Source organism: Nelumbo nucifera, chromosome 3 (assembly GCF_055504915.1).
Source record: "Nelumbo nucifera cultivar China Antique chromosome 3, China Antique-T2T, whole genome shotgun sequence".
Taxonomy (NCBI): Eukaryota; Viridiplantae; Streptophyta; class Magnoliopsida; order Proteales; family Nelumbonaceae; genus Nelumbo; species Nelumbo nucifera.
Window position 1 is genome coordinate 110196932 of NC_142651.1, and position 23410 is coordinate 110220341.

At 46.1% G+C, this 23410-nt stretch overlaps 1 pseudogene across 1 annotated transcript; it reads left to right on the forward strand.

Annotated features, from left to right (window-relative positions):
* Window positions 1–12488: 12488 nt before the first annotated feature.
* Window positions 12489–15544, forward strand: LOC104607144 (uncharacterized; annotated as a pseudogene). The gene has a single exon (XR_016083596.1). The product of XR_016083596.1 is annotated as an uncharacterized LOC104607144 (transcript).
* Window positions 15545–23410: the final 7866 nt, after the last annotated feature.

Genomic DNA, 23410 nt, shown 5'->3' on the forward strand with positions numbered 1-23410 from the left:
GTTTAACCAGTCACAACCCAGGTCGCGTTGGGTGTATGTGCGGATGTCATGTTGTTTATGGACTCCGCGGACGTCAAAAACGCGCTCAACCGATTTCGTCCTCAGGCGTCGTGCAACCGGTTTTCATGAGAGCCGTTGGATCGAGAAGATCTCAGTCGTTAATCGCCTCGCGGTGAACTATAAATAGGGGGTCGAGGGACCCCTCTTCTTCACCAAAAATTATGTGATTGAGCTCTCCCGAGGTCGCGTTGGAGTTTTTCAGCTCGCTCTTTCTTTGTGTTCCGAGGTCGTCCTTCTCTTGGTGAGTTCGTGCTTTCCTTAGTTTGTTCTCCTTTGCTTTTTAATCATGTCTAGCTCTAGTATAGATAGGTTCTTAGGTGACTCTAGTGAGGTCGAGGGTGTCGAGGTGCAGTCCGCGACCCCTGTTGGGGAGGTCAGCTCGTCATTGGGCGACTCCCAGTTGGGCCATCTCGGCCTGGCGAGTCCAAGGCTCGGGAGGAGGGACCAACATCTTGGATAGAGGTCCCATCTTCTTCCCTGGGTCGGGATCCGGACAACTTCGGTCCTTCTATCTTGACCTCGGATAGGTTAATGTATTTAGTAGCTCGCTATCGTCTTCCCGATAACTTAGTTTTTAGTGTTCCTCTAGGTCAGTATCCTTAGGCTCACGATCCTTATGAGCTCATGGTTTTTGAAGAGCAGCTCGTTGTCGGGCTGCGCTTTCCACTCCACCCCTTCATTATAGAGATAGTCAAGTTTTTTAACATCACCATTGACCAACTACACCCGAACTCTATCCGGAACATAGTAGGCACCATCTCCTTGTTCCATAAGTACAATCGACCTCTGTCCCTAGACGTCTTCAGTTTGATCAAAAGGAATTATGCTTGTCTGCATGGGGATGTCAAACAAAGTTACTACATATCTCCTCAGCCCAGGTTTAAAATCCTATTCCACAGCCCGAACAAGGTTCCGGCCTAGAAGAGGAGGTACTTCCTTGTCCGAAATCCTGAGGGATGGTCTTTTCCAACTCACTGGAGGGTGGCTATCAAGGATCCCGGGGTGAGCTTAGACGCGGAGACTAGGGCAGTTATCAACTCTTGGAGGGACATCGGCCTGGAGTGAAAGAATGGTAGGATCCATCTAATGGATGCCAAAAAGATTGCGGAATGGGTGGGCGAATTTCAAAAATTTTCCAACCTTCTCCCAACTGGGAATCGTATTCCCTAAATTTAGAATACAATTTTCAAGGATCCTACTTGAACCATAATCAAACTAAATCTGAACCAAAAAGAAAAGGGAGGATTATACCTGATCCAGATAAGCAGTATCTCCCAAAGTTGGTGTTCACACCCAAAGAAGACACCAAAATCCGCTCCTGCTGAAGATGACACAGTTGTATGTGGAACGGAACCAGCAGAGTGCGTCCTACACACTGGATCCTTTGCAAGAATCCTCTGGAAACTCTGAACACCGAATCTTTTTCAGTCTTTTCTACAAGACTGATGTCAAGAATTGATGTCTTGATTTCTTTCTTCTGCAAAGATCAAATCTTGCCAGAAGGAATGGCAGCGGCTGGAGGAGAACTCCTGGGACGAAGATGGCTGAATTGCTTCTCTTCTCTCTAGAGTGTGAATGAGATCTAATCTCAATTCGCAGGATGCTTTCTTGCTTGAACCCTTGGTTCAAAAATCTTTTTTTTTTCTCTTAGGGTTTCTCCTCTTTTCTTCTTGATTAAAAAACCTCCTAATTAGGAGTTATCCCAATCCAAATCAGTATTTGGATAGGGGATTATCTTAATCCTATCTGCAGATTAAGTTAGCTTACTCCTGATCTTATCATGAGGTTACTAGATTCAAATCTGATTTGAATTTGGTCTCCCAGAGTGGATAAGGTTAAAGGCCCAATCCTTTTACAAACATTAATCTCAAATTTGCCCCATAAATGGGTGATCATATCAGCCCAGTTCGAAATGGGCTTTTGGCCCATTAAGTGTTCAATGCTTAACTAGTTTCCAATCTGCTGCCCAGTTGGGCTTCTTTGTATGGAGTGGGACTCAAGCATTGATCTACACACCAGCCACATGGGTTCGGCCCAGCCTTTATTACAAGGCCCAGCCGAATTCCCTGAAAAACTCAGTGAACCCCTAAGCCCATCACATGGACCCTATGGGCCCAACACTTACATTAAGTGGTCCTTGGGCCAAGCCATCTTATAAAAACCCAGGGACTGTGGGCAGGTGCAAGATTAGCCCATCAGGTACTATCCTAAATGGTCTTACACTTAACCTCTCAACCCTTAATGATCAAGCACTGCTCGACAAGAGAAGACCTCTCCCTCGGCTGCAAGGAACAGTGCCGCACTCTCCAAGGTCCAGGGCAATACTGAAAATCTGGTCCGGTTCAAGGATTCGAGTAATCCCATACTGCATGTGCCTTGGGTCTTACCCTGGTGGCCGAGACAGGCCATCCCAACACTTGGTGGCACACCAATATCAGCCTTGGTAGGATAAATCTCCCCAGATTTATCCATTCGGCTGTGAACATTTAAAACTAACACGAGTCTCTATAAGTGTCCAGTTTTAGGGTCTTACATAGAATTATACCAAACAACATGAATCAAACATGCACTTTATTTATTTACACTAAATAACAAAAGTACATCAAATCGGATTGAAGCTAAGGGCATACAAAACTGTCTAACAGTTTAAAATCCTGTTCGATAGCCCGAACAAGGTTCCGGCCTATCAAGGATCCCGGGGTGAGCTTAGATGCGGAGACTAGGGCAGTTATCAACTCTTGAAGGGACCTCAACCTGGAGATGAAAGATTTCTTGGCCGAGGAGAAGCTTGTGCAAGTTGGGCTGAGCCCTCCTGGTAGGTCTCCACCTTGGTTTTTATTTTAAGGTTTTCTTTAGTTGGTGGCTAATCCTTTTTCTTACTCTTGCAGTTACCATGTCGGAGGTCAATGCTAAAGACCTTCTCAAGAGCTTTCAGAGAGGGAAGAAGAGGAAGGCTTCGAAGAAATCTCGCCGGGAGGCCGATCCTTCTGCCCCTGCCCCATCCGAAGTCCTTGCTCCGGAGCCGATCTCTACCGAGCTCCCCGAGGAGGAGGTCCGCCCTCAACCCCTCGTAGTGGACCTGGATGAAGACCGGGAGGAAGATGTTCAGCCCCATGAGCCAGAGAGCACTTCCGCACCTGAGCCCGAGTCCCCCAAAGAAAGCATAATGACTCCTCGGCTCGGATTGCTCAAGAGCAAGGATGTCATTTTTCCTGTCGAGGTCGTGGAATGGGTTGACATGCCTACAAGCCAGCTCAGAGGCTGGGCTGCTAGGTACTGCATGGTGGTAAGTATCTTACTTTACATTTTATTTCCTTGTCAAACTTTCAAACATACTTACCTTGGTTTTCTTTACTTGGTGAACTCCACCATTCATTCGTTGGTCTACTAGTCCGAGGTCCGCCTGAGGAAAACTTGGGGAGCTGAAGAGAAGGCGCGGAAACTTTACCGTGAGCTGAACATAGCTCGGGTCGAGGTTCTTCTAGCCAAGAACGGAGTTCGGAGCCAGCAGGAGCTGATCATGGCCATAACTGAGGAGAAGGCGAAGCAACAGGATTTGATCATGACAATGACCGAGGAGAAGGCGAAGCAACAGAAGCTGATCTCAGTAATGAGCGAGGAGAAAGCGAAGCTTCAACGAGAGATCGATAAGAAGCAATAATCCAAGAGCGAACTGAGATCTTCGAGACTGCCATCCAAGAGGCGCGAGCTGAAGAAAGAAGCCACGCCATTGACCGCTTCAAGGAATCCTCGGAGTTCCACGATCTCCAGGTCGAGTATGGATCGGGCTCCTATCGTTCCGGCTTCAAATTGTGCAAGTATCTAATGCGGCAGAAATTCCCCAATCTTGACCTCAGAGTCGTCTCTATGTCTGATCTTACTCCCGAGGTGGTGGAGGCGGCGAACGAAGAGCCCGACTCATCTGAAGAAGAAAGTGACGATGAAGTCCTAGAGGCAGGCCCATCGGGTCAAGAGGACGTGGAGTATATGGAGACTGACCTGCCTGGCAGTCCGCATGCATGATCCCTACCTTTTCTTCTTTTTACTGTTTAGATGTACACCTCGAGGCTACCGAGCTCGGGTTATAATGAGATCTTTGTACCTAAAATCTTTTCATCAATGAAATACAAGCTTGTTTTGACTATTCCTTGTGCAAAAAATATTCTAAGTATAAGTGACTCCCGATCTGACGATCTGAACCAGATAGAGGTAGGAGCATGTGTATGGGTTCCCTTGAATTGTCGAGCTATCGAGCTGGACAACAAGTAAGGATAACCAAAAGTAAAATTTTTCTAAGTGGATGTCACCCCGAATTGTCTACCCGGAGTACTAGTAGGGGAAACTTCACATAATGTACGCCGAGGTAAGCGACATTGCAGGGTATATACCCGACCAGTCTGCGCATAGGCTACTCATTTAGATGTCGGTTGTCCTTAACGAGCCCAACTCATTGTTATATGCCGAAGTGGGCTAGACATTGTAGGGCTTATATCCAAGTTGTTTATGCCTTAGGCATTAGAGGTACTTTGCCTATGCCGAAGAGGTGACTAGGACTTATCTGCCCATGCCGAGGAGGTGACTGGGATTTGTTCGCCCATGCCGAAGAGGCGAATGGGACTAGTTCGTCCATGCCGAAGAGGCCACTGGGACTTGTTCACCCATGCCGAAGAGGCCACTGGGACTTGTTCACCCATGCCGAAGAGGCAACTGGGTCTTATGTAGAGCCGAGGTCTTTTATCAGCTCGACGCTTTAGTCCTTGAACTTCTGGGAGTGACTCGCAATCCACTTCCCAGTTCGGCAATCACAGGTAGTATCGCCTTAAGTTGCTGATGTTCCACGCTCGAGGTACCTGTTTTCCTTCTAGGGTTTCGAGCTCGTATGTACCTTCTCCGAGTACCCGCCTTACTCGGTACAAACCTTCCCAGTTCGATCCAAGCTTACCGATACCAGGTTCAGGTACCATAACTTTCCGAAGAACCAGGTCACCGACATAGAAATGTCGTTTCTTGACCCGGGCATTATATTACCGAGCCACTCTCTGCTAGTAGGCTGCAGCCCGAATGTATGCTAGGTCTCGTAATTCTTCCACCAGGTAGAGGTTGGTATGGAGTTCGTCATCATTTGCTTCTTTGTTGTATGCCTCCAGGCGTAGTGTATGCACCTCGATCTCAGTTGGGATCACCGCTTCCGTGCCATAAGTGAGGTTGAAGGGGGTTTCACCCGTGGTGGTCTTAACGGTAGTTCGGTAAGCCCATAATACACTGGGCAGCTCGTCTACCCATAGTCCCAGTAGCTCGGGCTAAGCAGGCCTTTAGTCCACGGAGTATGGCTCTATTCGTGACTTCTGCTTGCCTGTTTTCCTAAGGGTGTGCCACCGAAGTGAAGTTTTGTTGTATCCCCATCTCGGCGCACCAACTCTGGAACTTGATGTCATCAAACTGTTTTCCGTTGTCGGAGATAAGTACCTGAGGTAGCCCGAAGCAACATACTATATTCTTCCAAAAGAAATTTTGTATGTTGTAGGTTGTGATCGTTGTTAGGGGTTTCGCCTCCACCCACTTCGTGAAGTAATCTACTGCTACCACCAGAAATCTCCTCTGTCCTATCACTGGCAAGAATGGGCCAAGAATATCAATCCCCCACTGTGCGAAGGGCCACGGGCTGGTGAGATATTTGAGGTTGGAAGAAGATCGGTGGTGGATGTTGGCGTGCCTTTGACACTTGTCGCACTTCTTGACAAGTTCGAGTGTGTCTGCCTTCATCATGGGCCAATAGTACCCCTGTCGTAGCGCTTTCTAGGCGAGGGCTCTGCCCCCCAAGTGACCGCCACACAAGCCTTCATGAGTGTCGCGGACAACGAGTTCGGCCTCTGAGGGTCACAAGCAGTGCAAGTAGGGGAGCGTGAAGGATCTCCGGTACAGTTGTCCGTCTATGATGACGTACTTCGCTGACTGGCGCTCTACCCTTCGGGCCATAGTATGATCTGCAGGGAAGGTCCCGTGAAGCAGGTAGCCCACGAGTGGGTCAATCCAACTCCGCTCTACTTGTACTACAGGAGCGACCTCTTCTGCCCCCCCCCCTCGAGAATGCTACGCCGAGGCAGGTCCTCTATGTACACGGTCCTCATTGTGTTACTACTTGTGTTGGCTAACCGAGATAGGGCGTCGGCCTCAGTGTTCTCAAATCTTGGGAGCTGCCTGATGAAGTAGGATAAAAAGCCGAGCAGAACTTCTCTAACCTTGGCTAAATAGGCAGCCATGGTGGGGTCGCGAGCTTCATACTCGTCGTTGATCCGGTTGACCACAAGCTGGGAGTCGCTGCAGATGATGAACTGTTTGGCTTTTACTTCTTTGGCTAAGGTGAGCCTGACTATCAATGCCTCGTACTCTGCTTCGTTGTTGGATGTTGCAAATCCGAACTGGAGCGTGTATTCCAGTTTTGCCCCGCTTGGTCCGTACAGAATTATGCCCGCTCCACTTCCTTGTTGGTTAGACGAGCCGTCGACGTGGAGGATCCAGGGCTCCTCGTCCCAAGTCGGTCTTGCTCGGATCGGGATTGGTGCCGTGATGGTTGAAGCTTCCTTCGCATGCCCAAGCTCGGCTAGTTCAAGGGTTGCAGAACTGACTTCTGCTACGAAGTCGGCTAAGGCTTGGGCCTTAATCGCCATCCGAGGTTTGTACCGGATGTCGTACTCGCTGAGTTCGATGACCCATTTCGTTAGCCTACCAGATACCTCAAGCTTGAGTAGGATTTGCCTTAGAGACTTGTTGGTGAGGACAATGATGGTGTGGGCTTGGAAGTAGGGACGAAGCTTCCGAGCTGCTGTGACTAGCACGTACGCCAGCTTTTCGATCTTCGGATACCTTCTTTCAGCATCCTGCAAAACCTTTCTAACATAGTAGATGGGTCATTGGACTCGATCTACCTCTTTTATCAGTACCGAGCTGATGACCTTGTCGCTCGCGAAGAGGTACAGCTTTAAAACATCTCCCTCCTCGGGTCGGGTCAGAATCGGGTTTCTAATTAGGTACTCTTTCAGCTCGTTGAAGGCGAGCTGACATTTTGCGGTCCATTCAAAATCTTTGCTTTTCTTTATTGCCTTGAAGAAAGGCGGGCAACGATCTGCCAACTTGGACATGAAACGGCTCAAAGTGGCTATCCTGCTGTTTAGTCTCTAAACCTCTTTTAGCTTACGAGGTGGTCTCATGTCTAAGATGGCCCTTATTTTTTCGAGATTGGCTTCGATGCAACGTTGGTTGACTATGTATCATAGGAATTTATCCGAGGTGACACCGAAGACGCTTTTGTTGGGATTTAGTTTCATGTTATATTTACACAAGATTTCGAAAACACTTTGCAAGTCATTCAACAAATATTTTGAAAACTGGGTTTTTATAACCATATCATCTACATAACATTCAATCTTATTGCCGATCAACGGCTCAAAAATCCTATTTACAAGTCTTTGAAAGGTCGCCCCGGCATTTTTTAGTCCAAAGGGCATGACCTTATAACAATACAGGCCGAGCTCAATGATGAAGGTCATTTTTTCTTCATCGACAGGGTCCATCTTAATCAGGTTGTATCCTGAGTATGCGTCTAGAAAGCTCAGCAACTCGTGCCCTGAGGTCGCGCCCACTAGACGGTCGATCTTGAGCAATGGGAAACAGTCCTTTGGGCAAGCTCGATTCAGGTCGGTATAATCGACGCACATGCGCCATTTACCGTTGGCCTTTTCTACCAAAACTGGGTTAGCTACCCAGCTCGGATAATGGACCTCCCTGATGAAATCGGCTACAAGGAGCTTCCCGACCTCCTCGTCGACTATCCTCTAGCGCTTCGGGGCGAGGTTGCATTTTTTCCATCTAACGGCCCTAACTAAAGGATCAGTGTTTAACTTATGAGTTATAATTTTTGAATCTATGCTAGGCATCTCTGCCACGGGCCATGCAAACACATCTAAATTTTTAATTAAAAAAACTTACCAGCTGAGAACGGAGTGGTTCCTCGATTGATGCTTCGATCTGGAGAGTTCTGTCTGGATCTTCTGTTGAGACCAGAATGTGGACCGTCTCTTTTGTTGGTGTGGCTCGCTCCCCGGTGTACTCCGTAGGTCGCTCGAGCTCGATGTTAGCCGCTAGCTTGCCTTTCCCTTTGAGGGCGGTGACATAGCATTTGCGAGACTCGAGCTAGTCGCCTCGCACTACCCCTACTCCATAGTCTGTAGGGAACTTCATGGCCAAGTAGTTGGTGGATACCACTGCATGAAGTGCGTGGGTAATGGGCCAACCTACTATGGCATTGTACGGGGAGGGAGTCACGACCCACAGGAATGTGTGCTCGAACCTAGCAATGTTGGGCCACATGCCAACCTTTGCGGGTACTGAGACTCGCCCAAGCGGTCTGACCTCTTCACCGCTGAAGCCTACCAAGGGTGTATCTGTCGGCTTGAGATCGATTTCTTGGAGTTCGAGCTTGTCGTAGGCGTCCTTGAACAGAATGTCGGCCAATTGCCCGAATCCACTAGGACGCGCTTCACTTCGAAATCATTCAGTCTCATCTTTATTACCAATGCGTCGTCGTGGGGGTACTGAACCCCGCGCGCATCATATTCTGTAAAATATATGGGGTCTTCGAGCCTAGGTCGCTTCGGTGGATTCTGTTTTTCACGTTCCAATTCGCAAACCGAGGTTTTCCCCGTTGCTGAGGTGCAGCCCGCAACGATGGACCCGCCAATAATCATGTCAATTACTCCGCGGATAAATCTTTCTTCTGGTAACTGTCTCTGCGGCTGCTCACTTTGCCTGCTGCTGGACTCGGGAGCATTTCTCCTTTTGCTCCCCTTGTCGATCTGCCGAGTTTCTGTTTTCTTTTTGTACAAAATTTTTTAAATATCCGCGACAGATGAGTTCTTCGATTTCATCGCGGAGATTTCTACAATTTTTGGTACTATGACCGTGATCTTTATGAAAATGACAGTATACATTTTTATTTCTAGTGGCGGGATCTCCCCTTAACCGAGGTGGCCACTTCACATAGGAGGCGTCTTTGATCATCATAAGAATCTCTCCCCGCTTCGCGTTGAGGGGTGTGTAACTCGTTCTTTTAACCGGCGGAGTTCAGGAACGCCAACCTGACTTAGGAGATCGGCTCCTGGACTTGTTTCCTCCCCTAGTCGAGGACTTGCTTTTTCTTCGTTTACTACCACCGTTATTCGAGTTGTCACCTTCTCTTTTTCTCTTCTTCGCTGGATTTTTGCTCTTCTGGTTCATCTCCTCTTTTGTCCCGATGAACTGGTCGGCGAGCTTGAGGAATTCAGTGATGTCCTTGGGCTTGTTGGCTACCACGTGCCACTTGAATTCCCTGTGAGTAATTCCTCTCTTTGCTGTCATGAGTCTTACAACGGGATCCAGGTCGGGGATCTGTAAACAGGTGTCGTTGAAGCGTTTTGTGTAGCTTCATATCGACTTCCCTTCTCTTTGGACTATGTTGAGGAGGCTTTCTTGAGACCTCGGACACTTCTTGCTAGTGATGAAGTGCGAGGTGAACATCTGCACGAACTGCGTCTAGCTTTTGATCATCCTTGGCGCGAGGTTCATGTACCATGTGCAAGCTACCCCTTTGAATGTTGTGGAGAAGGCAATGCACATGCATGACTCGTCAGCCCTAGCTAGATGCATCTGAGACTACAATGAATCCACGTGGTCATTCGGATCGAAGGATCCATTGTACTTGTCCAGAGGTGGCATTTTAAAGTCTTTAGGCATAGAGGACGCCAGGAGCTCGGAGGACAAAGGAGATGACCCTGACAGGAGAGGAGCAGTCTTTGTGGCCGCTGAGCTCGCCTCTTCTTTGCCTTTCACTTCTTTTGGTTGGTTGGGAATGGCGAGCTAGCTACGAGCTGTAGTTCGTCATGCCTTGCGACGCTTTTGTTGCTGCTTCCTAACCGGCTCCGCATTGGTGCTGCTGACCTCTGTGTGGTCGGGTATCATCCTGGCACGAAGTGGCTCGGACTGCTGATGTTGGCTGCCATGAACGGAAGGTCCTCGCCTGGAGTCCGCGGCTAGAACCCCGAACCAATTCCTTGCAAGAGAACCTTCATGATGCGAGGGCCGGGGTGAAATAGCTTTGGCGAGCTGAGTGTCTCTTGATCTGTTCATGTTCTGCGAAGAGGGAGGAGTGACTTGTCTATCCCTCCTGCCGCGGGACGAGACCTGGCTCCCAAGAGGATGTGGAACCTGGGAAATCTCTCCCCAACAAGGAGGGCGAGTGTTCTGACGACAGGACTGATTCTGTTGCGCTGCCGGGTGTCGAGGTGGAACCGGCTGCTGATTCTGCTACAACGGAGGGAACTGTTGTTGGTACTGTTGCTGATAGAACTGATGAAGTACTTGCTGTTGGTATAGTTGATACTGCTGGACCTGCTGCATTTGGACCTGAATGGCCCGAACACAGCGTACCAGGTCGTCAAGTTGGGACTGTCCGGCTCCAGAGGGAACCACAGACGGTTCAGCAAACGTCGTGCCGACTACAGGAGGGAGTGGCGCGTTCACTTGCATGGTCGCTTGGGGCACAGTCAGCGTTGGAACCCCAGCCGCGGTAAGCGGGATGGTGAACTGACCGATGCAGACAGAAGGGAGCTAAGGCTGCCCCTCGGAGACGTTCATCTCGTTGTTTTGTCCGGTGTTGCTGGAGGATGCCATAGACCTGAGTATGTGTTTGTTGGTGGAAAGAGGCTTTTTGTAGCGAGTTCCCATTGACGACGCCAAATGATGAAGCACGATCTGGCTGCTCCCTGCTGGAGGTGATCTGGCTTCCAGTAAACGGCGGACTAGGTCGATCTGCAAAAGAAGAATCAGAGAACCCGGGGTGGCTAACCCGGCGAGGTCACTCCGATGCTTAAGTCAGTATACTTGATTGCGAGCTGAGAAGCTTTTGAGTGTTAAGAGTTAGAGAGCAGAGAAATCACGTGTACCTTGGCCTCCGGGGGTAGAGCCTTTATATAGTGGAGTCCTCGCGGGTTTCGCAGAGCGGTTCTGGGATCCTCGTCACGATGGGATCCGTTTCCACATTAATGAGGGATAACCGATGGGGCTTATCAATTTCGCCTGACCGGACGGGAAGGAGATAAGGCTTACCGTTACGAGGCGTGATCCCGCGAGGCTCAGAATCTGATGGCGAGATTTTCAGGGTTGCCATATAGTAGTCAGTCAATATTACCTGAGCTACTGCTCTTTAGATCCAACCTGGGGCGAACGCCGAAGTGCCTTGGGACCGAGGTGGTCCTGATGCGACCTTACATCGAGGTGAACTCGTCCCGAGGTGGTTTGATTATCCGAGCTCGATCTGTTGCGGACTTGACATGTCGGGCTGAGTTGTCATCTTACTGTTAGATCATGTCCACGTGTCCCCTTGTTACTAGGTCGGGCCAAATCGCCCTTCATCAGGTAGTGTATTAGCACTCAACCTTTGAAACTTAAAGGGCTGAATCTTGGATTTGGAGGGTTTCGTTTGCAGATATAACGATCGCACAGGTTGTTGTCAAATGCCCTTCTGGAGTTATTAATTGATTCTAGTTAAGGAAAATAGAGGAAACAAGGGAATAAACCAATGGGAGAAGAATCATTGCCTTCTTTGTTTCAGTGCCGAGAGGTAGGAGAGAAGCAAATGGATGATTACAAAAGCATAGCAATAAGCGCTAACAAGGCTCCTCGAGCGGAAGATGAAGGGAGCACCGCTCCACTTCCTGAGAAGGTTTGTTTTTGAGTTATTATCTTCTCTTCTTTAATGGAAGGTTTATTTTTTCTATTTTGAAAATTTAAAGAATAATAAAGGGTAAAATAGTCTTTTTTTCTTTCTGTTAATGGTCGCTAACGGTAAGGGAATATTAGTCAATTGTCATAAACAATAGAGGTAATATTAATCACTTTTCAAACAGTAAGGGTATACTTAATCAATTAGCTAAATCATAAGGGTAGTTTAAGAAATTTATCCAATTTTTTCTTTTTTATTCAATAAAAAGTGTTTTATTCATATTAAAAACTCAAAAATAATAAACATCTCACTATTAGTTGATAAAAAAAAAAGATGAACAAAAAAAATATTATATATATATATATATATTTATTAAATAAAAATATATATTTTATTATTTAATATATACTATTATGTTGGGCTCAGGCTCAGCTCGAACTTTTTTTGAAAAAAAACTGAACCCAGTCTGAAAAAAATCGGGCCCGATGGTTTAAGCCCGAACCCAAGCCCATAGACCTAAAATTATAAACAAGCGTGACTTATAAGCCGGGCCGTCGGACTACCCAGCCCACGAACAATGTAACAGGTTTGACCCTTCATGCGCTTTGTCATGGGCTGGGTAGCCCAGTTACTTACTCTCCCACCTGATAAAGAAAATCCAAATCGTTGAAATCTCAGGGTGAGAGATAAAGAGCGCGGGGGGAAAGGAAAGATACACAACAAGCGCGGTACTTACTCTCGTCTGCTACAGAACGGAGAAACTCAAGAAAGCTCAAACTTCCAATGACCAGGAGAAAGAGAAGATGAACGTACGAGAAAGGGTTCTGCATCTTCGTCTTCTCTAATCTCTTCCTCTTCACTGTTTTTTCCTTTTTTCGTTTGTTTGTTTGTGATAATGTATTTCTGCTTTACTTCCATCAGAATTCAGAAGTTAAAACCTATTTCATCTTCTTGCACTGTACAAGCCTTCCTACTTTGCTTTTTGAGATTGTTTAGTTTGTGCAGTAGTTTCTCCTTTCTAACGCCACTGCAACTAAACCTAAACCTGTGAGAGAGAGAGAGAGAGAGAGAGAGAGGCTCTGTTAGTTCCTCCATTTCACAAGTTCCAGAACTCCTTTTCTTGATAGCCTTGCCACTATGATGTTCTCCTCCTCTCTGAAATGCTATCCTTCTTGTATCCCTCCTCCAAAATCGCATTGCCTATCTCTATCTCTCTCATGTAGACCCACCAGCTTCATCTCCTCGGCGTCCCTGAAACCTTACAAGGAGCTAACAACATCTTTATCATCCGATAGGAGTCCGATCTCTGCATCTTCTTCCTCTGCAATCCATCAACTTCCTCCAAATTTCACCCCAAAAGACCTCCTCGGTGTCCTCCGTCGCCAGAATGATGCTGAATCTGCACTTCGTGTCTTTGATTGGGCATCAAAGCAGCCAAATTTCGTCCCCACTCCATCAACATACCAAGAGATCCTTCAACAACTCGGTAAGGTGGGATCTTTCGAGTCAATGAATCATCTCCTGAAGGAGATGAAGCTCTCTGGGTGTGAGATAGATAAAGGTACCTTCCTCATCTTCATTGAAAGCTATGCGAGATTTAATTTCTTTGATGAAGCTGTTGATACGCTTAGAATAATGGAACAAGAGTTTGGCTTGAAACCTGATACACATACTTATAATTTCTTGTTGAATATTCTTATCGAGGGGAACAAGTTAAAACTGGTTGACTCCCTGCATTCTTCCATGTGTAGTAGGGGGATCGAACCAGATGTTTCAACTTTCAATATATTGATCAAGGCGTTGTGTAGAGCCCACCAGATAAGGCCTGCAGTTTCAATGATGGAGGAGATGTCTAGTTATGGTTTGGTTCCAGATGAGAAAACCTTCACAACTCTCATGCAAGGTTTTATAGAAGAAGGAAATATGGAAGGAGCATTGAGGATGAAAGAAAAAAATGATGGAAACTGGATGCACTATGGGCAATGTAACAATTAATGTTCTTGTCCATGGATTCTGCAAAGAGGGGAAGGTAGAAGAAGCTTTGAACCTCATACAGGAAATGTCCCTTGAGGGATTTTGTCCTGATAAATTCACTTTTAATACTTTGGTGAATGGTTTGTGCAAAGCTGGGCATGTTAAGCATGCCTTAGAGATATTGGATGTGATGCTTCAGGAGGGATTTGATCCAGATATCTTCACTTACAACACCTTGGTATCTGGACTGTGCAAATCTGGTGAAATTGAAGATGCCATTGATGTCCTTAATCTGATGGTATGCAGGGGTTGTTTCCCAAATACTGTCACCTACAACACCCTTATCAGCACCATGTGTAAGGAGAACAGGGTTGAAGAAGCCACTGAACTTGCTTGTGGCCTTTCAACCAAAGGACTTTTACCTGATGTATGTACATTTAATTCTCTAATACATGGTCTCTGCATCTCTGGTGACCATGGCATAGCAATGGAACTGTTTGAGGAAATGAAGAATCATGGGTGCCCACCAGATGAGTTTACCTACAATGTGCTGATTGACAGTCTCTGCTCTAAAGGGAGGCTAGAGGAAGCACTAGGGCTTCTGAAAGAAATGGAGTCAAAAGGCTGTGCACGCAATGTAGTTACATATACTAGTTTGATAGATGGGTTCTGTAAAAATCAAAGAATTGAAGAAGCAGAGGAGGTCTTTGATCAGATGAAATTGCAAGGAGTTTCAAGGAACATGGTGACTTATAACACTCTCATTGATGGCCTGTGTAAGAACAAGAGGGTGGACGAAGCTGCTCAGCTTATGGACCAAATGCTAATGGAAGGGTTGAAACCTGACAAATTCACCTACAACTCATTGCTCACACATTTCTGCAGGGCAGGAGATATAAAGAAGGCAGCTGATATTGGCCAAACTATGACTTCAAATGGGTGTGAGACAGATGCAGTCACATATGGTACCCTGATTAGTGGATTGTGTAAAGCTGGTAGAGTTGAGCTTGCCAGCAGATTCCTCAGAACTGTGCAGATGAAAGGAATGATTCCAGCCCCACAGGCCTATAACCCTGTAACTCAAGCACTATTTAAACGACAGAACAAGAGAGGCAATGAGGCTTTTCAGAGAAATGATTGAAAAGGGTGATCCTCCAGATGCCATCACTTATAAAATTGTTTTCCGTGGCCTTTGCTGTGGAGGAGGTCCAATTGGAGAATCTGTTGATTTTGTGGTTGAGATGACAGGGAAAGGATTTCTACCAGAACCCTCCTTGTTCTCCATGCTGGCTGAAGGTCTTTGTGCTTTATCAATGGAGGACACTCTGATCAAGCTTGTTGATTTGGTCATGAAGAAGGCAGAATTCACAGAAAATGAAGTTTCCATGGTAATGGGTTTCCTCAAAATCCGTAAATTTCATGATGCATTGGCCACCTTTGGCCGTCTCCTTAAAAGTCGAAGAACCAGAAATGTTTACAGGTAGAGAAACATAAAGGATATGCGCTTAAATAACTGGTGGCAGCATATTTCATATTTGCCTGCTATTGTATATTGAATTGAAACCAGAAAAGCTATTCTGGAATTTTGTCCTTTACCAATCTTGTTGAATAAACTTGGGACGCATGGCAAAATTTTCAAGGCCTGGAGGCTACCTTGGCTATACCAAGGTCAGGAAAACTATGTTGTTGTACAGTTTGTGTACCTTGGCAGCTTCTGGTATTTTAAATAGAAGAAAAAAATTATTTAGAAACAAATACCAACAAATTAATTTTTTCTTTTTGTAAACTAATAAGAAATGTGACCCCATATGTTCCACTAAAAGGTATATATCCAAGCTTTTCCATGTCATGTCAGAAATAAGATATCAGAAGGCCCAAGAATTGCCAACTATATTTTATTTATTTTCATTTCCTTGAAGCCTTTTGCTTTTACCATTTCCAACTCTTATCTCACTTCTCCCCATAAATCTTCTCTTTATATGAATTTAGTATGGCACCATATTTTGTCACTCCTTATCTTTTTCTGTTTTGGATCACAATCCGAGATGGGTTCTTAATTCCAAGCTTGTTCTCTGTGATTTGCTTTATGTTTTGTTCCTAAAACAAGCAAGAAAAAAAAAGCAGTTTTAAGCATGTGAGCAGCTTGAGGGTTAGAAAGCTAGCAGGTAGCTGCAATTTGTTTCAAAGGAGTTGGATCTATGATGCTTTATATCCTATCTATGATTCTTTGAGGTGTCCCTTTAGAGATTCCAGAGTTTGATTGTGAAAGGTACAGTAGACCTGAAAAGCTGTACCTCAAATACAGGTGGAATCTCCTTTTTTTCATCAATAACAACAATTTCATTAATCAACCAGAAGTTTGGTATATCCTCCTTAGCACTTGCTTTTTGTTTTAAATTTTGTATTATGGAAGAAAGAGCATTGATCATCTGGTAGCAACAGTGGGTAAACTAGCTCCAGATTGGATTCTTCATCTTCCAGATTTCGATCAAGTGAACAGAACTGATCTGTTAGAGAACTTCTGGAGTACACTAGATTTGCAACCTTGTAACGATGAATTATTTGTAGTTTGAGTTTGTGTGGAATTTGGTGGGTATGTCAGCTTGACAACCAACTGTCTTGCATTGTGCATCTTTTTTTTTCAGTTTTTAATGAAATTCTCTTTTATCCTTGAAAAAATGAAATTCTATAGCTCGAATCTTCAGTATTCTTTTATTTATCACCTGTGTCTATTATTAGGCAGAATGTTGTCACCTTTTGTTAGAAACTGAAAGAAACTTTAGAAACAGAAGAAATGGAGTAAATGAGGAAGAAATAGATATAGAAATGGAAACAATTTTTGAAAAGAAGGGGACTAAACAGGAACAAATGGGATTCATTGAAGAAGACCCTTGCCATTTGTGGAGCATAAATCTTCTTGTGGGTTTCTTTTCAGTTGAAGTGTAAATGTAATGGCCAATGTTATTTTGAGGAAGGCTCCAATTACAAGGTTGGAGCCAATGATTGGTGAAGGGAATACATTCCCTTGATTGACGGTTTCGATTACTGTATATCCCTATATCTGAAAAAAAGGTTGGTCATCATTCTAGAAATGAGGTCTATCCATCCTTATAAGGCTACATTGATTAACCTCTCCTTGAATTCTTCACCCTTTGAATTGGGAGGACCCATGAAAGACATGTCCAATTTTGGGTTTTCCAGTGTGCAATGCGCAGTGTGTACTTGGGATGATCATGGGCGGGGAGGGTAGTAAAGTAAAAGCATCTTGGGTCTGGACCGATCCAGGCATCCAGATTTGTGCAAATAATTATCAGAAAATTGGGACAATTTATAGAGTCATGATGTTCCACATTGGATTGTCTGAGTTTGTATTTACATAGACAGGATCTGCTCCTCACAGAGCGCGCCTCACACTGACCTCACAGTATGTTCTGGCAGTACACTGAGAACATCTTTCATACTTTTATTTATTATTCATGGGGAGATGTTCCCAATACAGGGTGAGATGTGGCTATGAGGTTAGTGTGATACGCGCTCTGTGAGGAGCAGATCCCAATTTGTATTTACTAATGGGAAGTTGATCCTTAAAAAAATTTGGCTAATATTATTGATGAGGGCGGATTTGGCCCTCCAATGGCATTGTGACACATGGCATCTTGGAACAATTGGGTGACATCCGGAACCACTTAGGCAACAACTTGCCTTAGCCAGGATGATAGTGTCCCAGCTGGTGACCTGGCATAGGCGCCGACCTGGAGGCCTATCATTGGCGCCAAACTGGCAGCATAGCACAGGCGCCGAACTGGTGGCCTGGCACAGACGCCGACATGGCGACCTGCGAGACGTGCTCGCCGACAAATTCGACATACATGTCCCAACACTCCCACGATCCTTGGAAGTTGGTGCACGTACCGAACGATCCGAAGAGTGGTCAACATGCATGGTGGTTGCCTCCGGAAATCTCGGATATGGTGCGTGAAGCCCACGCCAGACAATGCCTATATAAAGACACCAACTCCAATGGCATGGAGAGGGGCAAGTAAGCATATTCTAGCTCTCGTACTTTTTAATTTTTTTAGCTCGCAGTCTACTATGAAAGTACTGACTTAATTCGGAGCGACCTCGTCGGGTTAGCCACCCCGGGTCCTCTGACATTGATTCCTTGCAGGTCTCTAAAGAACTACGAAGCTCAACAATTAATCCAGCTCGGCCCAGTCAATTCGGCACCTAACCTGCCCAGCTTGGCCCAGTCAGTTCGGCACTTAGCGCAAAAAAATTGATACATCAATTGGCGCCGCCTGTGGGAAACGCTACAAAAAGCTAAGTTCTCATCTTCTGAAAGGCTAATTCCTCTTCTTCCAGAAAGCTAAGTTCTCACCTTTTAGAAACTAAAGCTCTCACTTTCTAATTTTCATTTTTTATGAACTCGAAGACTAAGCAGGAAGTTGATGGCCAATAGACTAAGCAGCTCTATCGACTTTTTTTCAACTCGGATAAAGCCTCATCAGTCCTCTTCGCAAGGTACCCTCTACAAGAAGAGCTCTTTGTGGCTCCCGCGGGAGTTAGCAGCCAACGGACTGCATGGACGCCCTTGCCGGTCGAGCCTTCGAGGGCTCCCGGGCGAGCTGGTGACCTAAAGTCAGTAGTGTTGCCCCCGTAAGTCGAGCTCCCAATAGCTTTTTGTAGGAGTGGGTGATCGGCGTCACTAACGAGGCTGATGCAGCGCAACCGTAACTCTAAAGTGACGAACTGATAAAAGACCTCGGCACCACATAAGACCCAGTCGCCTCTTCGGCATGGACAAAATCAAGGGTAAGGAGAGTGGACTGCGAGTCGCTCCCATAGCCCAAGGGCTAAAGTACTGAGATGATAAAAGATCTCGACACCACGTAAGACCCAGTCGCCTCTTCGGCATGGGCAAAATCAAGGGTAAGGAGAGTGGACTGCGAGTCGCTCCCAAAGCCCAAGGCTACAAACACTTACTCTTCCGACCTGAGAAGAAAATTAGATCGACGCTTACGAGCTCATCGAATTAGTCATTCCAGGCCAAAAGGAGCAATCTACTCCCTTCGCCGAGTTACTTTCAGCTCGGGAGTGGGGGCAAATGATGAGGACAGATTTGACCCTCCAATGGCATTGTGACACATGGCATCTCAGAACAACTAGGTGACATCCGGAACCACTTAGGCAACAACTTGCCTTAGCCAAGATGATGGTGTCCCAACTGGCGACTTGGCACATGCGCCGAACTGGCGACCTGTCATAGGCACCGAACTGGCAGCCTGGCACAGCTGCCAACCTGGCGACATGGCAGCTTGGCACAGGCGCCGACCTGGCGACCTGCGAGGCATGCTCGCCGACAAATTCAGCATGCATATCCCAACACTCCCACGATCATTGGAAGTTGGCCCATGTACCGAACGATTCGGAGGGTGGTCAACGTGCATGGCGGTTGCCTCCGGGAATCTCATACCACTTAGGCGACCTCTCGGAAATCTCTGATACGGTGCGTGAAGCCCACGACAGACAATGCCTATATAAAGGCACCAACCCCAATGGCATGGAGGGGGAAAAGTAAGCATATTCTAGCTCTCATACTTTGTGATTTTTTTAGCTTGCAGTCTACTATGAGAGTACTGACTTAAGCATCGGAGCGACCTCGCCGAGTTAGCCACCCCGGGTCCTCTGACATTGATTCCTTGTAAGTCTCTAAAGAGTTACGACGCTCAACAATCAATGCAGCTCGGCTCCTAACCTGCCCAGCTTGGCTCAGTCAAATTGGCACCTAATCCACCCCTAGCTTGGCCTGGTCAGCTCGGCATCCAGGTCCTCATCCAGCAAAAGTTCTCCACTTCGGCATCCAAGTCATTGACCACTTGGAAGCAGACCAAATGACGAAGTACTTAGTGAAAAATTGATTCATCAATTATCATCCCCCAAGCCTAGTATTTTAGGTTAGGCCCGAATTTTTTGGTCCAGGCCTATCCCATGCAAAAACTCAGGTTGGGCCCACACAAATTGCACCCCTTCACCTAGTAGATAAAGTCGGTGTGGTCATCTTTCAAGTTTTCATTTTTCATAGGTTTGTCAATTAGTTAAACCAAACCAACCGAATAATATAGGGTTTTGGTATCCCTATTATAATTGGGTTAGGATCACTGGATCATTATTATACTAAAATAATCATTTTATCTAATCAGTACATTTTCTTCTTCACTACTAGTAATACTTTTATTTTCTTCTTTTCCTATAACAAAAATAAGGGTTCAGCCCTTATATTTTTTAAATTTTATTATGCTTCTTCCTTTCTTCTCATGTTGATTTTCTATACTTTAATATGAAATTTATACTTTTCTTATGAAAATCATGAATAATTATTAAAGAAATATAGTTATAGTTCCTAAGGAACTATCCTAGGATCTATGTTTTTAACATAAAAAATCCATCGCCTATGTGACTAGGTGACAAGGTGCCCGGACTGGGCCCTATCCAGCTCAGCCCGGACTGGGCCCTACCCAGCTCAGCCCATAATCACCCCTAGCTGATAAGCCTGATATTGAAAAGGTGCGAATTAATTATGAATAACAATTTACCTCTTCTGTACCAAAAATAGAATTGTCTGATGGGCCATCCGAAAACATTTTGGGCAGAATATATTAAGAATAAGTATTACCCAAACAACAACATTAATTCAGCGGCTTTAAAAGCAAATCAGATCCTGTTTTAGAGGGAAAGCCGAGTTGATGCATTGGATGAATTGTCCCAGCGGTAGTACAGTTTTGAGTCCCGTTATTATCATTTCTTACAGAAAAGAACTGTTGATGTACTGTTGACTTAAAAGAGTAAGGACCCTTGTAGGGGTGTCAGGCAATGATTAATACCAAACCCCCCTCAAAAAAAAATTGTAGATGATTCATTTAAAGCATGCATTGAATATGTAATATTAGCTCATGATTTTCAAACAATTGCAACAAAGGGTAAAAAAATGTCATGTAGTTGGAGCAATGCAAGGCTACAGGGACTGATACAAATCCCTTCTACATGCTACCATGCTTAAAGGCTGGGTCAGATGGAGAAGCTCTAATCAAAATACCAAGGGATCTAAATACTGTCCCATAGCTTTGCTTATTTTGTTTGTAAAAATCAGGAGGATATGGCATATGATTGACACAATCATGTTTCTTGCGAAAAAAAAAAACATATGCTTACTTTGGGAAGAGTGCAAGTATAATATTTTCAATATAAATACAAAATTTAAAAAATATGAATATGGACTGTATACAAGGTTTTGCATTGAATATGTTTATATTTGCATTATTCCCAAAATGGAGCTTAAAGGATATTCTTAGATTACATGGCTAGACTTTTCACTTAGAAAGGAGACTTGATCAATTTTAATTGAATATATTCAATCAAAGTTAAACATGATTTTTTTTATCTTCTAACATTTTTTATTTTTGTTGATTTTTAAGACTTTGAAGAGGTTATGTAATGTTTATGTGGGTTCCATTCTTTTGGATATAGTGATTGTTGAGATGTAAATCTTTTCTTTTCTTTTTTTTTGAAGAGGTTATTGATGATGCGTAATCCGGTTGGTTCTAGTTGCCGATTACCTCGCTTCTGACGAGATTGGAGGTGCCTGAAACAAGGAAGAAAATGGAGACTTTTGGGGAGGAAACCGGTTGGAACACTCCGAAGCTCAAGTTAGTGCTCTTCAGAAGGCAAGGGAAATGAGGAATTCTAAGACCAGAAAGCGCAAGAATCACATACCTCCTTCCTTGGGAGATGGGGGTATTTTATAATCACCCTGCACACTTACTTCCATACCTCTACCAGTTCAGGTATCATTACCTCCGCCAGATCGGGTGTCATTTCCTCTGCCAGTTGCCAGTTGCCAGTTCGGGTGTCATAACCTCCATTGTTCCTTGTCAGGGCCGTCTTTGCCACGTCTGAGATGGTGGTGGCAGGTGGCCGTTGGAGGGCGGCTATCATGTGTCGGACCCCTAATCAGTCAGGTGTGCCACCTCCATGTACAGACTTCCTAGGCGTCAGGTATGGTTGTTCAGTCAAGCGACTTGGAGCCGAAGTGGTGTGCGAGGTGGTCTTGAGTTGGGATAGAAGTATGGCCCGAATTGCCCCTGGATGGGCAGTTTGGGTTTTTTGCCTTTTGTGCTCCTTGTAAGGCTCAGGACCTTGAAGGGAGAGCTCGGGTTCCTCCTTGGGGAGCTCGGGACTCTTCAGTTCGGAGCTCGGGTTGTAGGTTCCCCCTTTGGGGGAGCTCGGGACTTTTTTGCTCGGGTTGTGGGCCCGCTACCGTGCCGAGCTGGTGCTTCTGCCAGGTCACTCTCAGTGCGCAGCCGGTTTCGTGGGGAGCCGTTGGATGGTTTCGATCTTGGTTGTTGATGCGCGAGTACGGTGGTTATAAATAGTGGGGGGCCCCTGGTCACTTTTCTTCGCCATCCTTCAGCATTCGTTCCTTGAGCTCGCATCTCAGGCTATCAGCACGCGTCACTTTTCGTAGTCCGATAGCTTTTCCTGGTGAGTCCTCGGCCTTCTCTTTGTTTCAATGTCTAGTTCGGGTAGTTTAGGTAGTCTCCTGGGGGGGCTCGATGCTGGTTCTACGAACCGAGCTGCTGCCCTCGACAGCCTTAGTGAGTCCGAGGCGGGGCCCGAGGTAGAGCTCGAGGAAGAGCTCGGGTTTGAGCCCGTAGGCCGAGTCACCTCGGGTAGTTTGGCATCCATCTCCCGTCGAGGTCGGGTGCCAGATAAGTTTGGACCTTCCACTATGACGTCCGAGAGGCTTTGGTCCCTTATCGTCCAGTACAACCTACCCGGGGAGTATACTTACTTTTTACCCTCGGGAGACTTTCCTTGGGAGCACGGTCCGGATGAGATCATGATATTCTGGGAGCAACTTGTTGTCGGGCTGCGCCTTCCCTTCCATCCCCTAATCATCGAGGTCATGAACCACTTCGGCGCCACTGTAGGTCAGCTTCACCCGAACTCTATCCGCAACCTTGTCGGGACCATCTCCCTTTGCTGTGAGCACTACCTTCCTTTGGACTTGGAAATTTTTTCCGCTATTCTCATGCTTAAGAAACAAGCGGGTCCCTTGCCCGGGTGTAGGAGGGCATACTACTTGTCACCTTGCTCGAGCTTCAAGCTCTTACACAATCTCCCAAATAAGGTCTCGGCATGGAAGCGGGACTACTTCGTGGTTCGAAGTGCTACGGGGTGGCCGTTTCCTACTGAGTGGGGTTTGGCCGCTCTTGACCCCGGTGTCGCATTAGACGAAGATATGGTGAAGGGCCTCCAGGACTGGGCCCGACAAGGGCTCAAATGCGAAGTCTACCTGACGGAGGACAAGCTAATTCAGGCCAGTCTGAGTTCGGGTAGGTTTCTTGCTCAGACGAAGATACTCTTGCTTTTGTTTTTATTCTCGTCTTCTGACACCGAGCTCCTTTTTGCAGGTGTTATGGAGGCAGAGAAGACTCGAGGTGCGAACTTGTTTGCTGGCATGAAAAGGAGGAAGCGAGTTTCTAAGCGGGTCTGCGTCGATCCTTCCCGGGTTGCGGAGCCCGAGGCACCGAGAATGGAGCCTCTTGGGGAGCCCGAGGTGCC